This window comes from Gopherus evgoodei, unplaced genomic scaffold, assembly GCF_007399415.2.
Source record: "Gopherus evgoodei ecotype Sinaloan lineage unplaced genomic scaffold, rGopEvg1_v1.p scaffold_35_arrow_ctg1, whole genome shotgun sequence".
In the NCBI taxonomy this organism is placed as follows: domain Eukaryota; kingdom Metazoa; phylum Chordata; order Testudines; family Testudinidae; genus Gopherus; species Gopherus evgoodei.
Window position 1 is genome coordinate 510,623 of NW_022060027.1, and position 21,035 is coordinate 531,657.

Consider the following 21,035-nt stretch of genomic DNA (forward strand, 5'->3'; position numbering starts at 1 on the left):
CAGAGAGCATGCCAAAGCATAGGAGTGAACCAGGGACCTCTAGATTGTCAGTCTAACACTCTCCCAACTGAGCTAAGTCAGCACCCTAATGGCACTTTTTGGGCCTGCTGCTTCTCTGTCTGGGATGTTTTTGTCAGCCCTGGCACACAAAAAGGGCATCATTGCGAGCGCCCACGAAGGCAAGATGAATTTTTGCCTGCCTTGCTCAGCTTGACTTGCTTCCTCACCCCATTCCTGCCTTAGATCCTGGGTTACCTGGTGGCTGAAGATGGTCCATTGTCTCAAGCAGTGCCAGAGTCTGACACAGTGCCCGTGGGCAGCCTTTGCTCTGCACATGCTGGCTGTGCACATATGCAAATACTTTAAAGCGCCTGTTAGTAAGTTCTGGGGACAGTTGCTCACCTTCAGAGGAAGCTCCCTAAAATTGGCCTATCACACCCAGTGGTACATTGACCTCTGTTCAGATTGAGCCAAAGGAGAGGGGGGGCTCACTGCTGTGGCTGCCGCTGCTGTGAGGGCAGCCACTGTTGCGGATGAAGCCATCCTGCAAGCACCTTCCACCTAGCCACCCACTGAAAATCCTGTAGGGTGTAAGGTGGGAATAGAAGAACACTTTTGGGGGGGTGGACTTCCTAACCTCCTAATCAGCAGGTAAGTAAGCCAAGTGGTCTGTGATAGGATGTTAGATGGGTTGGGATCTGAGTTACTATAGAGAATTCTTTCCTGGGTGCTGGCTGGTGAGTCTTGCCCACTTACTCAGGGTTTAGCTGATCGCCATATTTGGGGTCAGGAAGGAATTTTCCTCCAGGGCAGATTGGCAAAGGCCCTGGAGGCTTTTTGTCTTCCTCTGCAGCATAGGGCACAGGTCACTTGCTGGAGGATTCTCTGCAGCTTGAGGTCTTCAAACCACAATTTGAGGACTTCAATAACTCAGACACAGGTAAGGGGTTTGTTATAGAAGTGGATGGGTGAGATTCTGTGGCCTGCATTGTGCAGGAGGTCAGACTAGATTATCATAATGGTCCCTTCTGACCTTAAAGTCTATGAGTCTATGAGTCTACTCCTCCCCCTTCTGCCACCATCAGCCATCCCATACCCGGTGCTGCATCCGGTGGGGTCAAAAAAAAATACAGCCATATCGGAAGAGTCAGTTTGGTTTCTTTGCGGTTGCCCCACTATTCCCCTTGGGTCTGACCTGCCCTCCAGCTCAGCCACCACTGAAAACTGAAACACAAAAAAGTAGAGCCGTACAAGGCTTCAAAAAGCCCACCAGGTCCAACCCTCTTCTAATACGGCAGAAAAGCCGCACTTCTCCTGACTAGGTAGGGACGTCCTATTGCCCCACAAGAGGTGGAAGGCCATCGTGTTTGGTCTCAGCAGCACTTGTGGAGCAGGGGGAAACACATGGCTGAGGAAATTCCCCACAGATGGGTCTTGAGCATCACAACCTTGTAGGTAATGACATGATCCACTTACGCCACCGGCCAAACCATTCTTCACAGGCCAGCAACCATTTCTCCCAGTTTGCATTTCCCACCACATCCCCAACCGAACGCTAGAAGGCCCAGCTCATCAGCCTGCCCACTCTTGCAGCCCTCCTCTTCTGCCCTTACTGATAGGGGGAAATATTGAGCCTCCCTCCCTTAGGCCCTTCAGCATTCCTAGGGACACCAACACCGCCCAAGTGACTTTGGGCCAGTAGGTCAACCAATAGGGCTGCCTCCTAGGCCAGGCTGCAGCCCAGCTTCAGGACTCAGAGGAAATGCAGCTCGCATCCCTACCTACAGGACTCCAGGCACGGCCAGGCTTCTGGATCAAACGTCCCCTCTTGTGCTCAAGTCACAATAGCTAGTGGGGAAAAGATAGACTTTCATGGCCTTTCAGAAAGCAAGATATAGTCTTGGAAGACCCAGCAGGGTTTGTGGTGCAGGTATTGTCCTCAGATCCCACCAAGACTTCAGCTCAGATTGCAGGATTCAAAGTCCAGAGTGCTGGCCCTTACATCATGGGACCAATAGGGAACCCCCAGACTTCTGCTGAGGATGACCCCATGCAGGCAGCCCTGCATTTACTCACCAAGTTGTCATGCAGCAGTTTGCTGCAGCTCCCAGAGGCCTTTCTTTACCCAGGCTGAGAGGCCAGTGGGCATGTGAGGAAGTTGCCCCTTCAGTCCTAGGCAGTACATGGCCCTTCCTAGGAAAGGCTAAGTCCTGGGGAAGAAAGGTGATAGAAATAATGTCCTGGAGATACACCTTCCTTCATGTTGAGGAGAATGGTTCCATTTTCACCTGACCAGGGATTTGAACCCTGGACCCTGAGATTAAAAGTCTTATGCACTACCAACTGAGCTAGCCAGGCTCACATGTGAAAGAAACACATTTAGTGCACAAGAGAAACTAGTCATGAAAATGAAGGCAGGAAACAATACAGAAAACCTGCTACTCTCGCTCTCTTAACAGTCCTAGCCCCAGCCTGCTCCTCCATCCGGTGCCCTGAGGCCTTATTCTTTCTTTAGTTAAATATCAAATCCAGGAGAAAACACAGTTATACAAAGCAAAACGAAATCACAAACAGAAATATCATTGGAAATACAAAAATAAAAAAGGAAAATGCAATTCCCATCACTTTATCATGTCGGGGCCATTCTTGTATCAAGAGCACCCGCTAAGGTCCCTGTGTGCTTATGAGAAACCTGGAGCAACTCATACCACAGCCTGAACATGAAACTCAACTGCTCCAGGTGCCGCAGTAAAACCCTTTCCCTGCTGTGACATTGCACTCCATAGGATTTTATGAAAATATGCTAATGAGTGTGAATATAATGTAACTGGAATATGCTCCATGCAAAAGGTCTCTTGTAAGGTATCATTACAAAGCTTATAATCTACTGTGTGTGTTCATCCTATTTGTATGAACCGATCATTCCTGTATCTGAAACTAGAAATATGAACTATAACTCTGAGGTCCTGTTGTAATGATGCAAAGTGTGGGCCATTAATAGTGGTTTGGACTCTTGATGGCTCCCATTAACCAGGACAATAGACTGCAGATGGCTCTGTCCTGCACCATCTGTGAGTCAGGCCAGGAAGAATGAAGGCTTGGGGTCTCACAGGATGTGTGATCATGTCACCTGGTACAGGAATCCATCTTAAACCTGCAGCTCTTCCCCAGGAGACAGACAAAAGAGTCCTGCCTTGTACTAAAGCTGTATAAGGGAGTGGAACAGAAGAAAGGTGAGTGCAGTCATGAGAAATCCTCTAGCTACCTTGAGCTGGAACAAGGACTATACCTGGTGAAAAGATTGGGCCCAGACAAGAAATAAGTCTAGTCTGTGAAAGAAGCTTATTGGAAGATCTCTGAGGGTGAGATTTGATCTGTATTGAGTTTCATGCTGTATTAGGCTTGGACTTGCATGTGTTTGTTTTATTTTGCTCTATGGAGAATACAAGCTCCATAAAGAAGGAAAAGTTAATGGCTTAGAAATATGTGTGTGTGTGTTAGATGGGGGGAGGGTGTCTAGAAACCACTCTCCTCTAGTTTCTTTACTCTGATTTCCTGTAGAGAATCTGAAGCTGAGAACAACACACTGCCTTCTCTGAGGCTTGAACGCAGGACTTTCAGATTATGAGACTGATGTGCTGCCAATTGCGCTAAGAAGGCTTGGAAAAGTCCCTTCCAACCCTAAAAATCTATGATTCCAAAAGCTTTAGGCTCAGTGCATATAGGACCCTGCTACAGCAGTGACTGGGGCAGGGAAGGAGCCAGGGATGTGCTGGAAGAAGGGAGCTCTGGTGACCAGAGACACTTCCTGGCAGCTTTCACAGCAGCAAAGAAATCAATTCATGCTGCCAGTGGACAATCTACTGGAACTAATGGCAGCACAGGGGGGATGTTTCCAAGCTGTGCACCTACTTCCACATTTTAGAACTTACTCTCCTTTTCCTAGTATGGCACTTTCCATGTGAATTAAGCAAAGCAAGTTGGGGAAACTACACAAGGAATAGAAACCAGGGCTCTAGATAAGGGTTGAATTCATAACCCCAGCAGTATCCCCCTCTGCACTAACCTGTTCCAACAGTGCAGGTGCTTCTTAGACAAAGTTGGGAAGCAGGCAGTTATCAGTCTTTGTGGGTCACACCTTTGCCTGGCGATTGTAAGGCTGATGCATCAAACCTAACTCAAGATGCGGCTTTTCAGCCATGAGACTCCAGTACATTTTAACAGGAAGAAAATCTCCTCTATTCTGGTTTAGCCCCATTTGACTCCTTCTGCCCGTCTTCTCCCCCCAGCCTCCAGTCTCTTTCCTTCCCCACTGGGGCCATGCAGAGAGGAGCCCCAGCCAGTCTCTGTCACAAAGTCTGTATCCCATAAAGGGAGGGAGGGGTCTCTCTAAAACACTGATATTGGGGAGGGGAGAGGTGTCTGTGATTAGGGGGAGAAAGGATGGAGAATTAACAGTGGGGCCCAGAGAGATTCCCCCAGATTGGGGAGATCCCCTGCTGCCCCCCATCAGCCAGCTGTGGGAAGAACAACTTGGGATTGCTTGGGGAAGCCACCTTTAAAAACACAAGTGAAACATGCTAGTTACATTTTAATAAGACCAAAGCCTCCTCAAACCCAGGGTCACGATCACTGGAATGATTTTGTCCTGATATTTTACTGGCTGCAGACACAAAGTGAGTCAAATTACAGTTTCCGTTTGGAGTCAGTGCACACACAAGAATCTGGAGGCTTTTAATTCCTTAGGTTCTGCTGCCATTTCATTTCTGTCCTGTTCCAAGATTTATTGTTGTGCAAAGCAACGTTAGGCCCTTGGGAGTGTTCCCTCTGGTCCCGCCTGCTGCCCCCTGGGCAATTTAAAAGGGCCCGGGGACCCCTGCCACCACCAGCAGCAACACAAGGGAACTAAAGCGGCATCCTGCCCACCCTTGCTCCATGTGGCACACCACTCCCGGAAGTGGCTGGTACGTCCCTGCGGCCCCTGGGGTGTGTGGGGGGGTCTCCACGTGCTGCCCCCACCCCAAGTGCCAACTCTGCCAACTGTGGCAATGGGAGCTGCAAGGGTGGAGTCTGTGGACAGCCATGCTCAGAAATGCCCCCGGCTCTCCTGCTTAGGGGCTGCTGCCAGAGGGGGGTGCAGGTTGCTTTCGGGAGATTTCCTAGGTAAATGCTGCACCCCTCACCTGGTCCTGCACCCCCAACCCCAAGCCAGACCCCACACCTGCACCCAAACTCCCTCCAAGAGCCTGCCCCCTGCACATCCTCCTGCAGCACAACCCCCTGACTGACCCCAGACCTTGCACCCAAACTCTTTCCCAGACTCCAACCCCTCTCCCTCCCACACCCAAACTCCCTCCCAGAGCCTTAGGCAGGTGTGGGTGGGGGGCAGGACTTGGTCCCATTCTGGGCACCACCAAAAATTATACAAACCTGCCGCCCCTGTCCAGCCCAACCTTCTGCTGATGCACCTCAGCCCACACCCGTGCAGGGTTTGAAGCTTCCATTGCTTAAATTCCAGGACACTGAGGGATTTCAGCTCCACTTTGCCCAGAGGGAACCTTCACCCCACTACCAACCAGGTTCTTGTCCATGGGATCACTGTAGGAGGCGAGGTCCCTCAGTGTCTTTTCTCTCTCTACGACAGGCCAGGGTGCAATAACTGGGGCATCTGAGCACCCAGGGCCTTCTGTGGGGCTGCCATTCCCCTTCCCCTTCTGTGGTCTCATCTGTCATTGACTCCAGCCTTTTTTCTATCCATCGTCAGCACCATCCCAAGCAAGCTGCACTCACCTCAAAAAGACATAAAGTCCTGTGGCACCTTATAGACTAACAGATGTATTGGAGCATAAGCTTTCGTGGGTGAATACCCACTTTGTCGGATGCATGTGGCGGAAATTTGCAGGGGCAGGTATAAATATGCAGGTAAGAATCAGTCTAGAGATAAGGAGGTTAGTTCAATCAGGGAGGATGAGGCCCTCTTCTAGCAGTTGAGGTGTGAAAGCCAAGGGAGGAGAAATTGATTTTGTAGTTGGCTAGCCAGGCACAGAATTCCCACTCCATTCATCTGATGAAGTGGGGATTCACCCCTCAAAGCTTATGCTCCTGTACGTCTGTTAGTCTATAACGTGCCACAGGACTCTCGCTTTTTACAAATCCTGGCTAACGCAGCTACCCCTGTGATACTCAAAAAGACAGTGTCCTCTGGTGGGTGTAAATCACTGACCTATCCCCTTTCTGAGCACTTATTGCTCCTCTGTTTCCTTGCCTCTCAGTCTGTGCAGATGGGACCTTTCCCTCCAGTGCTGGAGGATTCGCCCTTCTCATCTACCCTTGTCTCAAGCAGCACAGCGAGAGGGAATCTTAAACTTACCAAGGTGACTTAGGAGCAGAACCCCCCCCCCCGACCTTCCATGCAATTGGCACTTGTCCCTCACTGAGCAGGACTGAAACTGGTGCAGGGAGACTGGTGGGCCACATCCCCTCTGGGCATGAGCAAAGAGCAGGGTGAAAAAATGAACCTGGAGATTGCACCCAGGGCCTCATACATGCAAAGTATGCGCTCTACCACTGAGCTATATCCCCAGATGAGTGATATTTGCTATGGGTTACACTCAGAGCCCTCCTGTTCTCACTGCAGCCAGTGACCTATAAGCTTCACAAGAAGCCCATTCCCCTCTCTGAGGGCCAGGCCTGCTTTCCTGGAGGTTACTTGTTCATAGGGATCACTTTGCAGCAGGGCCAGATTCTATGTGTGGGGCAAAGAGAGTTTGTGCCCTGGACTCAGGGTGCAGAGATACACTCAGCCTTCTCTCCAGCTTTGGGTGTGGGGGTGGTGCTGCAATCCCCTGCTGCAAGGTCTTGGTGGGGGATGCTGTGAGCAGCTCAACACCTCACCCTGGCGGCAGAAGTGGGGTGGGGAGTTTTAGGTGTTTCCACCTGCCTGTGAAGTCCAGCTTTCCCCAGCACATTCACTGTGGTGCAATTGGGTCACTGTTTCCATGGCTGAACAGCAAAGAATCACTCCCAGTTTCCCTTCTAGCTGCAGCAGGATTAGCCTGTGTCAGTGGTTAATGAGGTGGATCTAGTTGTAGATTGTTATTCATTCCCCACCTTGACAATTCACACAGTCCCTTTCCTACTCAAATCCCCAGCACCTCGGTGATCCTGGTAGCAGGGGTTGGGTCCTGAGACTCTGAGCGTCCTTTTTACCCTCCACCTGGAGTGAACTCAGCTTTTCCCCCATCCCAGACAATCCATGAAATAACAACAGGGGCATAAAGAAAGAGGGGAGGGAACATCTCACAGCCAGGGCTGGATGTGCCCAGGGCCAAAACTCATCCATTGTTTCCATGGAATTTGGCCCCCTGCTTTGCACAAGGGACGGAGAAAGATCTTGCTGTTCCTGTGGCTGTGCAAGGAAAATTGTGTTTCTGTATGAAAGAAGGGAGGGAAATGGCCCCATGATGGGACAATATCCTCAGGATTAAGCCCTAAGGACTCAGGCTGAGAACTGATTTAACTCCACTCATCTAGGATTTAACAAATTGTCTTCCATGGAGCAGGGCCAGTTCCAGTGTTTTTGCCACCCCAAGCAGAAAAAAATATATATATAAAAAAGCTGCAATCAACAGCAGCTCTACCTCTGCCACTTTTGGTGGCAAGTCCTTCCCTCCGAGAGGGACTGAGAGGGCCCAACTGCCGCAGAAGCCTCCCCATTCCATCAGCCGTCCCAGGTACCTGCTTGCTGCGCTAGTGCCTGGAGCCAGCCCTGCCATGGAGACACTGGGAAGATGGGGGAATCAGGAAAAAACCACAGGCTTGTTTACATTGCAAGTGAAGAATAACTGAAGCTTTTTTGGTTTAAAATCACTTTTCCCTGACTGGGAATTGAACCCAGGCCATAGCAATGAAAGTACCACATTCTAACCACTAGACCACATGGAGCCAATGATGGTGTTTTTCTTCTCTTTTATAATACACTTTCTTAGGCTACTTTCTATCCACTTTCTGACAGTGCTCCATTGTCCACTCCCTGAGGGGTTAAGAACAGAGAGTGCAGGAACCCCTGTACTCAGGGTCACAACCTCAGCCCAACACAAGCCACTGAAACAAACTCGAATCATGCTTCCTCCAGCAGGATCACAGAGCCACACAAAAAAAAACCCAGGAGGAACAATCCTCCTCTGCCTTCATTTACCCCATCGCAACCCTCTCAGCAGCTGACTCTTGCAGGAAGGACACTGAGCTGATAGGAGCTCTGGCATAGAGACCAAGGAAGGGGTGTTGCTCCCCCTCGCTGTGAGCTGATCACATTCTGACTCCGTGGAACGGGGCTCTGAGCTTTGCCATCTTGTGAGTTCTGAGTGCTAAGCCCCCTGGACCCTTCTGCTGAGAGCATGGTGATTGCACAACAGCTGCAAGGCCTTTTTCCCTCTCCTTGTCCTCCTTGGCTTCCCCAGACTTTCCCCACAAATGATTCTATCAGGCGCTGGAGGGATCTAAGGACCTGCAGGTTTCCCTCACCCACCTCTTAAGGCAAACAGTGATTCCCTTCTCTGACACTCCTGGGTCTGGGCTTCTTATGAGTTTTTCTCCAGGGGACCTGATTCCCTGTGAAAATGTGTGTGTGTCATGTGGGGAACTCAGACTCAGACTCTCCCCCACTAGATGAGTCCAACAGCACCTCCCCTTGGTGGGAGAATCCTAAATTCCACCCTCCCCCCTGGTTTCTCTGACCAGCTGATGGCGGCAGCATGCTAAATCAACCCCAGCTCTCTGGTCTAGAAAGCAGCATCTAACCAGCCTTGTGACAGCTCCGGTTTGCTCGCTGGAGACATAACAAACCAGGAAAGAAGTCAAATGTCAGACAGAGAACCTCAGCTCACAAATAAACACCCTCAGGGATTGAGGGATTGAGAACTGATTAAAAGATAGGGAACAAAGGGTAGGAATTAATGGTAATTTCTCAAAATGGAGAGGGGTAACTAGTGGTGGTCCCCAAGGGTCAGTCCTAGGACCAATCCTGTTCAATTTATTCATAAATGATCTGGAGAAAGGGGTAAACAGTGAGGTGGCAAAGTTTGCAAATGATACTAACCTACTCAAGATAGTTAAGACCAAAGCAGATTGTGAAGAACTTCAAAAAGATCTCACAAAACTAAGTGATTGGGCAACAAAATGGCAAATTAAATTTAATGTGGATAAATGTAAAGTAATGCACATTGGAAAAAATAACCCCAACTATACATACAATATGATGGGGGCTAATTTAGCTACAACGTGTCAAGAAAAAGATCTTGGCGTCATTGTGGAGAGTTCTCTGAAGATGTCCACTCAGTGCGCAGAGACGGTCAAAAAAGCAAACAGGATGTTAGGAATCATTAAAAAGGGGATAGAAAATAAGACTGACAATATATTATTGCCCTTATATAAATCCATGGTACGCCCACATCTCGAATACTGTGTACAGATGTGGTCTCCTCACCTCAAAAAAGATATTCTAGCACTAGAAAAGGTTCAGAAAAGGGCAACTAAAATGATTAGGGGTTTGGAGAGGGTCCCATATGAGGAGAGATTAAAGAGGCTAGGCCTCTTCAGCTTGGAAAAGAGGAGACTAAGGGGGGATATGATAGAGGTATATAAAGTCATGAGTGATGTTGAGAAAGTGGATAAGGAAAAGTTATTTACTTATTCCCATAATACAAGAACTAGGGGTCACCAAATGAAATTAATAGGTAGCAGGTTTAAAACAAATAAAAGGAAGTTCTTCTTCACACAGCGCACAGTCAACTTGTGGAACTCCTTACCTGAGGAGGTTGTGAAGGCTGGGACTATAACAATGTTTAAAAGGGAACTGGATAAATTCATGGTGGCTAGGTCCATAAATGGCTATTAGCCAGGAAGGATAAAAAATGGTGTCCCTAGCCTCTGTTCATCAGAGGATGGAGATGGATGGCAGGAGAGAGATCACTTGATCACTGCCTGTTAGCTTCACTCCCTCTGGGGCACCTGGCATTGGCCACTGTCGGTAGACAGATACTGGGCTAGATGGACCTTTGGTCTGACCCGGTACGGCCGTTCTTATGTTCTGATAGGGCACCTTCTACACGGCGACTGGGCAGTTGACTGACTTTAAATCTAGCTAGCTCTGTTGGTAGAGCATGATGCTCTTAATCCCACCATCATAAATTCAAGCCCCATGGTGGGTGGTAGCGACAGCCCTTAGGTGTCACTCTTCTGCTAATAGTCACAGATCCAGCTGAAACAAACTCTCTGTGCTCTTTGGCAGGTCATGTTTCTTCTTCTCTCTGAGCTTCACTAAAACATGAAGAGAGAACAAACTGACATTTGCATCCTATGTTAATAGTGTATTTTCTCCTCTTCCATTGTACCCCAGGCAAGAAGAGGGGATAATAACCATTTAACGGATGATTGCAGAGGGAAAAGTTTGGTCTTTATAAATAGGACAATGATCATTTGGTCTCCATGTCCACTGATGGTAGGACAAGAAGTAATGGACTTAATCTGCAGCCAGGGAGATTCACATTAGATATTGGGAACAGCTTTCTAACTCTGAGGGTAGTTAAGCTCTGGAATAGGCTCCCAAGGGTGTCTGTGGAGTCTCTGTCCTAGGAGGCTTTTAAGAACAGGTTGAACAAACCTCTGTCAAGGATACTCTGCATATACTTGGTCCCATAGACAACCTGCTCTGGCTCCAGTTCCCTCCTTCTGCTCCCTGCCTGGGCCGACTGCTGTGGGCACTTGATCCCACATGCCCCCAATGCATCGTCTCTGCTTGGCTCTGCTTCAGCAGTGAGGGCTGGATTTCATGACCTCTCCAGGGCCCTTGCAGCCATACAGCTCTATAATTCGATGCCATCGCAATACAATATAAACAACAACAAAAGTGGAAACACCCCAATCTAACATCTAACAATTCAGCGTGAACTGACATTCTACAGCACAAAGTGACAACACGTAGGAGTGCAAAGCCCGACAATTCAGCACCATGCAAATGAACGCCCCAGGGGGCAAAATGACGCACTGCAAAAGAGCTCAGCTCAAACCAGTGCAACACAAGCCAGTGCAAAAACCATACAACACGAAACAATGCATCAGAGTGCAAAGGGACACTGTGCAAAACAGCTCAGCGTGGAACAATGACACAGCACAAACCCACACAACAGAATCATATAGAAAGGTAGGGCAGGGAGGGACCCTGAGAGTCAGGACCAAGTCTCCCTAGGCCGTCCCTGACAGGTGTTTGAAGAACAAGGAAACAAAGGGCACCACAAACTTATGTTTTTTGGATGAGCAAAGAAAAGGGAGTAGCATTGTCCCCCTCAGGTAGCCCCTGTTCAATTCCAGGTCAGAAAACAAAACTCTTCTGCAAGAATATCCAAAAAATATTGTGTTTCACTTTACTTCATAAGTACAGTTGTGTGGCAATTAAATGATGACTCTAAAGTTTCATAAAAGTGTGGGAAATATGGATGTATCTGAGGAAATGGCTTGGAATGAAGGAAGACAAAAACTGATGGGTCGAGAGAACAGGCCCTGTTTCCCCCTGGTTTGGAGCTTCTCTCACAACTACTGGAAGAGAAAAGCTAAGCAAATGGTGTTCTATTGTTGCAAAGGAGATTAAAGTGAGGCCATTTTCTGCAGATAGAATTAAATGGTCATGTCAGGAGTGGGATTTGAAACCACGTCTCCATGCAGAGACCAGAACACCCAATGGATTGGAAAAAAAAGATACTTTTAGCTAGCACTTTAGACCAGTCCACCATCCTGATACTACAAAGAATGTGACTTATCAACCCTAGTTTTCATTAATAGTTGATGAACTCTTTAGGGAGGTCAAGATGGCACATCTCTTTCAACTCCTAGAGACCTTCTACAGCACAGCTGATTTTTAGACACACTCACCCGGACCTAAAGTTACACGTTTCCTGGAGCTCCATGAGTTCTGCGGTGTTGGAATCTCCCTGTTCGCTTTTTAAGTGAACAAAAGATGGGTGCTGGCATTCTGAGAGAGTAATGGTGAACCTCAAAATCCTGCCCTGTGCGCCAGACAGTTAAGCAACCAGCACCCACAACCTCTACTATGATAGCATCCTGTCTGGGAACAACTCACTTACCAACAGCTGGGGTGTGAAATCCTCATTTCTTTGTTGTTCTGTCACTGTAGTCCCCACTTTCCTATTGCTTGTCTGTATAATCTCTGTCTGGTTCTGTAACTGTTTCTGTCTGCTGTATAATTAATTTGTTTTGTGTAAACCAATTAAGGTGGTGGGGTATAATTGGTTAGATAATCATGTTACAATATGTTAGGATTGGTCAGTAAAATGATTGGTTAAGATAGAGCTAAGCAGAACTCAAGTTTTACTATATAGTCTGCAGTCAATCAGGAAGTAAGGGGGGAATGCGAATGGGAATTGGGGTAGGGGAATTGGAATTATGTTTTGCTAAGGGGTGGAATAGGAACAGGGACACAGACAAGCCTCTGTGGTGTCAGAGCTGGGAAGGGGGATACTGAGGAAGGAAACTGGAATCATTGCTTGCTGGAAGTTTACCCCAATAAACATTGAATTGTTTGCACCTTTGAGCTTCATGCATTGCTGCTCTCTGGTCATGTGAGAAGGACCAGGGAATGGGAGGGTGATGGATAAACCTCTGTAACAAGTACGTCTTTCAGGGTGTGAAACCCCCCAGAACCAGTATAATTAAGCTGACCTAAGCCATGGTTAGATAGTGCTAAATGAAAAGAAAGATTGTTTTGCCAATGCAGCTATTACAGGATGGAAAACCCTCCTGATCACTGTAGCAACTGTCTACTCCACAGGGCTACAGCAGTATTTTAAGCATAGCCAGCCTCAGAGGGAGACCAGATCTGGCTCCATGGATGCTCAGGCACTAAGACAGCAGCAATGACAATACACTAATGCTTCCGTAGTTGGCAGGATTCGAATCTGTATGAGGAGATTTCTAGCCCATCGCCTTAACCACTCAGCCACAACTACTTGATGCACAGCTGCTGCCCTATATGATGATTCTGTTCTCACAGAATTGTCACTTCAAATGGCTCAGACCAACTCCCCCAGCACACTCACGGCTGTGCATTAGTGTAAGTGTGTCCATGGTGAACAGCAAGAGTTCCTGCCCATTTCCCTTCCAGCTGGAGCATGATTAGTGTGTTTGTGGCTAACGACATTGCTATAGATTGTTGTTCATTCCTCACACTGACAATTCAGACAGTCCCTTTCCTATTCAAATCTCTACCATATCATTCCAATAGCCAGGGGCAGGATTTCTCTGGGGCACTGAAATGTTTCAGGGGATTGGTGTGTGAGCTCAGCCTTGCATTCCATCCCTGATGTTTCATGGACTAACAACAGCAGCAGAAAGAAAGAGCCGAGCCAATATCTCCCTGGTAGGGATGCAGGTGACCACGTCCCCTCTGTCTGACCATTGCCATTGCAGGAGAGAAGGGTTCACTGGAATCGAATGCCCTGGCTCAGACAAGAGACACAGGGAGGTTTTACTGTTATTGGATCTGTGCAAAGGAAATTGTGCCTCTGTGTGAAATTGAGGAGGGAAATGAAACGTCCACATGGTGGCCCAGTGCCTTAAGGAATGTGGGCGATGGACTCTGGCTGAGAAATGATTTAACAGGAATTTGTATCAATGTATTGCCCTGATTAAAAGCTATGGCTGTAAGGTGCCACTGTTGTTAGTACTTGAACCTGCGTGGAGACACCCGAGTGGGTGTCAAGTCCATTACCTTAACGAAGGGTAGTTGATTATTTTGTCAAGATCCAAATTTCTTGGTCAAGGTCTAGTCAATGTCTGGATGACAGAGAAAATAATACACTGATGATAAGAAGAATTTAGAAATATTTACAGTTGCTATGGGCATAACTATGATGATTGTTTCATGTTTCACTCTTTATATCTGACACCACCATCACCTTTCCCTTTAGCCTTGTAGTTTACCAAGGGTAAAACTAAACATCTCTTCAGATACAAGGGAGTGTTTGTGTTCACTCCTGCTAGCTACACAGGGCTTGGTGTAGCTGCTTTCAATCCTCCGGCTCTGCCCTGATAAGTAACATTTCAGGGTGTCACTGAACTGAAGGAGGGAGATCATTTTTTGACAGATGACGCCTCCTCTTAAAGGTGTTTGTCTGGCTGGCAGCCCTGGTTCCCAGGTCTCTCCTGAGGGAAGAAAGTTTCTGTGCAAAATACTAAAACTTTTAACAGAGAGGAGAGAAAGGCGATGGCCACATGATGGGGCCAGTATATACCACAACATGGTTCTTTTATGTGGGATGACTCTGAATGTTGACTGATCTCCACTTCCTTGGATTTGAAGAGATGTTTAGTTTTGTACTTGGGAACCTGTAAGGCTGAAGCAATTTTATGGATGGTGACACTACGATTGAAGGGTTATTTAATGTTGTAGAAATCATTAAAAATACTTAGCTTCAACTTGAGCTGCCTGTTATTAAAGGCTGGTTTCCCCACGTCAGTTCCATAAGCTCTGCTAGAAAGGCCCTGGGTTCTCTCCTGCCTTGGTGGGAACTAAAGGCAATCGTCCCCTGCTGCCCTTGGCTTCAGGCTGATTTTTCTGGGGAGGGGATGTGGAATTGGTTTGTTTGCTGTTGAGAAGGGAGCCAGGCCAGTTCTCAGGGAACGAGAACTCCCAGCATCTTCCCAGCCCAACCCAGGCTGCTGCCCTGTCCCAGCCTCTATTCCCCTGGGAGCCCTGCGTGTTTGACTCTAGAACAGGCCGGGAGCAGCAGCTGAGGCAGAGGACAGCCTGGGCTGGGCAGATGCTAGGAGCAGAGCACCAGAGGCCTCTGCTGGCTCCCTCCTCAACAGCAAACAATCAGTCCCCACCCGCACCCCAGGACAGCAGCCTGGAGCCAAGGGCAGTGCCCAGTGGCGGTTTCTCTTTTTCCTCTTCCTGGGGTGAGCAGGGACCTGGGGGTGTTTCTAGCAGGGCAGTTGGAACTGAATTGGGGAACAGGCTTTTAATAACAGGCAGCTTAAGTTCAGACTAATTTTGTTACAATTTTCTTTATAATGTAAAATAATTCAAAAGTAAATGGGCAGTAATTATTGGAACTCTTTTCTCCCTATCATACAAAGAAATGGCTTTTTGGCTTTTCATGATACAGGAGTCAGGTTCGTTCACTGTTCAGAAGCAACGTGCTCAGAAGCCTGTTGTGTTTCATTTCTTAGGTTCCGCTGCCATCATGTGGCCATTTCCTTCCCCTCCTTTCTGTCCAAAGCGCAGAGCCCAGTTCCTCCAGGGAGAGAAGGACATCTTTCTTCTTTCCTTCCTCAACAGCCCCCTCCCTTGGAGAGCCCTTTGCTGGGGGTTGGGTGGGGAACAGCCATTCCTGAGGATTAGTTTCACACCATAATTGGGGTTGATATATACATTTTACAGCCAGACTAGATCACTAGGTACCTCTGCTCTGACCTGAGTCATAACAGAGTGCAGAGAATGTTACTCAGTGACTCCTACACCCACCCCAAGATCTTCTGGCTGAACGAGGCGGGTTTAATCAGAAAGTCATCGTGTTTGGATGTAAAGGTGTGAAATGATGGGGAAATTGGCCCCTCTTTCAAGTTTCTGTCCGTTACAGCTATTCCCCTATTCCATTTTGTTTCCCCAGACTCCATTTTGTTTTCTGTTCTCCTGTGGCCGCCCTTCCCTGGCTGTTAAGTTGTTTACCAGGGCCACTGCCCTTCTCAAAGGGAGGGCCCCTTAAGTTGTTTAACAAGAGCCATTGCCCTTCTCAAAGGGATGGCCACTTGTGCTAAGTGGGACCACTGCCCTTTTCAAAGGGTTAGTCCTGTTATCACCTCGTTGAACCTGGGCTTGGTGTAGGGTAGGCAATGTCCAGAGCTGCAAGGCCTATTGTGGTTTTAAGATCCTGAGCATGAGTCATAGTCTCATGTGCTCTTGAGTCACCTATTGCACAGGACTATGTCCAGGCATGTCTCTGGGCTTACCTTCAGTTTTTCCCCTGTGCCCCCTCCCCTGTGACAGAGGGAGCCTATCAGGATTACTGGTGGGAAACTGCCCAAGTTTGCCTTTAAAACCAGACATTTTTGAAACACACCTCAGAAAGGTTCCTGCATTGCTGCCTGGTCTGATCAGCCAGGGGTTCTGGGGGGTCCTTTCTCCGCTCTCGTTTTATTTTTGAGCGTACCCCCGTTTTTGAACCCCCCCCCACGAAAAACGAATTGCTACCTGAGAGATCTCCTGATTATTGAGACTGTACCGAACCCTCCTTGCCTCTTCTGATGTTGCTGCTGCTTCTGCCTTTGCTGCTGCCTTGGGGACTGGTAAGAATCCCTCTGTAAAACTTTCTAACTTTCTATTATTTTAGCTGCTGGCTCTGTTTCCCCAGCACACAGACTCAAGCTAAACCTTGGTCTGTGTCTTAAAACCTCTCTTAAACTACAGGGCTCTTTGCCACTGCTAAGCTCTGCTCCTGTGGGCTTTGCCTTGGGGCTCTCTGCTTTCAGCTGTATCCACCGCTGTAGCTACCATCCCTTGGCTTCCTTTGGAGCTGGGTCCTGGATACATACCACTCTGCCCTCTGTAACCTCCCCATAGCATAAGGTGCACCATAGTCTTGTTTTTTTTAATAAGTCATAGTTTGTTAAGATTGTAGAGCTTGTAAGTTTCTGTGATATTTGTTGTGTTGCCTAATTGTTGGTTAAGATAAGTTTAGAAAATCATTGCCTGGTTGTATTCTGTAGCTGCTTGTCATTTTATATAAGTTTGATTAAGTTAGGGGATAGATAAGGTTTTTACTATTTAAATTTGTCTTCCCACTGCCCCAATTCCCCCCCCCCGAGCTCCCCAGTCACTCATTGCAGTCTCTCTGCTGTTTAAACTTGCAGCCTGTCTGCTCTCTGTGTCTCCCTGAGTTTAAATCTCCCTCTGTAGTGCCTCTATCTTTGGTTTCTGCTCCACCACGTGCTCCTCTTCCCCCATCCTCTAACCTCATTCCTCTACCACTGCCTTTCTCTCTCTCTCTCTCTCTTTTAATCCCTTCCCCCACGTGTTCACCCCGCTCCTACTGCTGCCAAACCTCAATTGTATTACTGAAGTCTAGCATAAAACCCCATTGGTTACCCTTTTTCTCTCTCACACACCTCACATTTATATTTACACCACTGTGACACATTTTTACCTAAAGTTGTTGGTTATTTAACACATTTTACCCATAACTGTTAGTTGGTTATATGCTGCTGTGACACACCCTTTACCTAGAAATTGTTAGCTACCTGTTACATTTATACTTCAGTGTTAGTTGGTTACCAGCTGTATTGTACCCCACTGTATTGTACCCCACTATTGAAACCCCCTATACTATACTAAAAGAACTCCCTCCCCAATTGCCTACCTTAACAAACCCCATACCCCTCACTATTAAATTTTCCCTGTTTTTGCATTTCCTTAATAAAGTTTATTTTGCACCCCACCTGTGTGGTAATTGCTCCCCAAGATCCCATATACCTGCAGGCAGGGACAGTTTCAATGTTGTAACTTCTACATCTAGACCGGGGTGGCCAACCTGAGCCTGAGAAGGACCCAGAATTTCCCAATGTAACTGCCAAACGTGCACCTTTGTATGCAACTACTGAGTCAACTGTGAACCTTCCCATCGTATCATTATCCCTTTGAACTAATTATCCCTTTGAACTAATGATGGTGATGGTCACTTAGCTCTATATCCCAGTGTGCCCTGGGTGTCTACTGGTTGCATTAGCCAATCCAACCATTCGGCACTTGCAGATGGGCACCTCTGTACTGTGCCTGAGTCTTGTATAGCTATGAAGGGCTGGTAGATGCCGATATTTCCCTGTCTTTTTAACCAGCACTAATACCAGGCCAGGCCAGGGCTGGGAAGAGAGACAGAGCAGCAGGTTTCCCATTTTGCTTTTTCTTGACTAGTTTTTCCTCTGCACAACTTCTACTTCTTTTCCTGTGAGCCTGGCTAGTTCAGTTAGTAGAGCATCAGACTTTTAATCTGAGGGTCCAGCAGTCAAGTCCCTGGTCAGGTGATAAACTACTACCTGTAATTTTAAAAACTGTCCTTCTGGAGTCCTCTTTGGTGTTACTTTTTCTCTTCAAGACTGTGCCTTTCCTAAGAAGGGCCTTTGTATGAGGGGGTTTGAAGGGGCAACTTCCTGACATCCTATCTGTCCTTGCAGCCTGGAGGAATAAAGGCCTCTGGGCACATAGCATGTTACTCCCCTGCACACACACGCACACACAGAAAACACTACAGTATATCCCTAAGGAATTAGAATCACCTGTTGCCTTCCTCTATCCTGCTGGATCCCTAAATGACAACACTCTTCAGCCCAAATCCATGTCTCCTCTACTCCCAGTGCCCCTCAGTCTCAATCCACTGCCCCTCCTATGCACACTGCTCCTCACTCCCAACCAGAGCCTACTCCTCTTCACCCTTCTCCTCTGTCCCAACCCACAGCCCCCTCCTTTTTACACTGCTCCTCAATCTCAACCCACAGCCCCCTCCTATTTCCAGTGCCCCTCAATCCCAACCCACGGCTACCTCCTTCCCTCCAGCAGCAGGTGCTTCAGACCCCTTCAGGAAGATTTTCTTGCAAGGTTTCATATATGAGTCTGCATGTGGATTTTACAGTATATTGGAAATATGTTGGGTTGCTTGCTGAAATGATCACTTTTGGCTGATGTTGGATTCCCAGGCTCCTTGTTATTGGGGCAGGAGAAATAAAGGGCTGTTATCCTTGTTGTGTGAATCTAGGGCAGCACAACTGTGCTTGGCAGATGACAATTGAGGGACTCATCCTCAGTTCAATAGCACTTGCTAGGCAGGGGACATGGGTTCCAAAGCCAAGTGGGCTGGGGCCTGGGTCTTAATACTAAACTTTAGGTATTAGACTAACTTTAGGACAGGGTAGCAGTGGAGGGATGAGTGAGTCCCTAGACAACACTGAGTACGGTGCCTTCTTACTTTCCCCCTTTTCCACCCAGGATGGCAGGTGAACTCTACAGAGACACCTCTGGGCTTGCACTGACTAAGGACAACAGCTGTGAGTGGAGTGCCGGGGGGGCTCATGTTTAAAGACTTTTGGTTGCTGGACTTATGAACCGTAGGGAGAAGGACACTGCCCAGCTTATTTGGGGGGTGGGTCTTTCCCTCGTGGTTTATGTTTTATGTGTTGGGGCTGCTGACATGACTTCTGCTAACCCTGGGCTTACATTACAATGTAGACATACCCTGAGAGGGCATCTATACTGTGACAAAATCCCTGTGGCTCGGCTGGCCTGGATGATCTGATATGGGCTCCTGGGGCTCAGACTGGAGCTCAGGCTCGGAGACCCTCACCCCTCGTGAGGTCTTGGAGGCTGGGCTCAAGCCCAAGTGTCTACACTGTAATTTTATAACCCTGCAGCACAAGCAGGGCCAGCCTTAGGATTTATGGTGCCCTAGGCGAGATTATTAAACTGGTGCCCCTGTGCCTGATCTGCTCTTAGCAACACAAACATAAGCTTATAGTATTGGAAAACTTGCCACATTCACATTATTAAAACCAGTTTAACTTAATTAAGCACACTGTAATGCTGATGGACTAGCACTAAAGAAGCAGCACTATAGAAAAAATTCTGATATGACAGAATGATGCAAATAATATATTTTTTTTAATTTATCAAAATTTTATTGGAAATTTATATGAAGAGGTATTGAAACAAAGATTTGTTTTTAATTAAAAGCAATCTTTCTGGCTTTTTTGGCTGCAAAATCAGTAATAATGTCATCATATGACAAAGACAAAGTCGTGTCTTATTCGATCGCAAGAACAGCAAGACCAGTCAAGCGTTCCTGACTCATTGTAGAGCGGAGATAGTTTTTAATGAGCTTTAGTTTTGAGAAACTCTGTTCTCCTGATGCTACTGTTACAGGAATTGTCAGTAGAATACGAGTGGCAATGTACACATTAGGATATATGTCAACAGGTTTGCGGGTATGAATAAACTGTACAATGTCCATCACCGATTTTGCATGTGGCAACATTGATGACAGTGTACTCAATTCTTCGTACAGTTCAAGTCCATTTAAATCAAAACTATCACCATGCTTCAGGAGGCTCTCTAGATTCTTGCACTTTGTCATTAGTTGCTCTTGTTTTCCTCTTTCGTTGAATTTAGTTATGTCATACAAAAATCCAAACTGTTCATGGTGTACTTGCAAGGTATTAAAGCTTTCATCAACAGCAGATACTGTTTTATCCATCACAACATTAAAAAATTCAACCTCAAATTTCTTTTCTGGATCGTCTATGGGCATGATCTGCTGTACAGATTCTTCACAAAGAAGTGTCCCTGGCCTTTTTAACTCATATTAACTATGTATTTACTTTATGAAAGTTGGAGAAAACATTGTGAAAACGTAAAACATTGGCTGCCCAACTTCTGGGCTGGCAAAAGTTATACTGACTCACAAGGGAAAAAAAAAGCAGGAGAATCTTAGTACAACATATGGTCACTCTATGCCAGGGGTCGGCAACCTTTCAGAAGTGGTGTGCCAAGTTCACTGTAATTTAAGGTTTCTCGTGCCAGTAATACATTTTAATGTTTGTAGAAGGTTTCTCTCTATGTCTATATTATATAAATAAACTATTGTTATTATCTGAGGTCTTGGCCGCCGGTCCTGCTCAGGCCACTGCCAGCTGAGTAAATGAAACCCCAAACCGGCAGCGGGCTGGTGGCTGGAACCCTAGACAAGGATCCCAGGCCCTGCTCAGCCCGCTGCTGGTCTGGGGTTCTGACCACCAACTCCTGCCAGCCAGAACCCCCACCGCCAACCCCCCCTCAGCCCACTACCAGCCTGGGATTCTGCTCACCCAGGCTGGCAGGAGGCAGAGTGGGGCCGGCGGCTGAGCTCCTGACTGGCAAGGGGCCGGCAGCCAGAACCCCGGAGTAGCAGTAGGCTGAGTGCTGCTGGCACCCCAGACTGGCA

At 47.5% G+C, this 21,035-nt stretch overlaps 2 non-coding genes across 2 annotated transcripts; both read right to left on the minus strand.

The window, feature by feature from the left end:
* Nucleotides 1-2,285: 2,285 nt before the first annotated feature.
* Nucleotides 2,286-2,358, minus strand: TRNAK-UUU. Its single transcript has one exon. It is a non-coding gene; the product is annotated as a tRNA-Lys (tRNA).
* Nucleotides 2,359-3,587: 1,229 nt separating this feature from the next.
* TRNAM-CAU lies at nucleotides 3,588-3,660 on the minus strand. Its single transcript has one exon. It is a non-coding gene; the product is annotated as a tRNA-Met (tRNA).
* Between the last annotated feature and the right edge of the window lie 17,375 nt (nucleotides 3,661-21,035).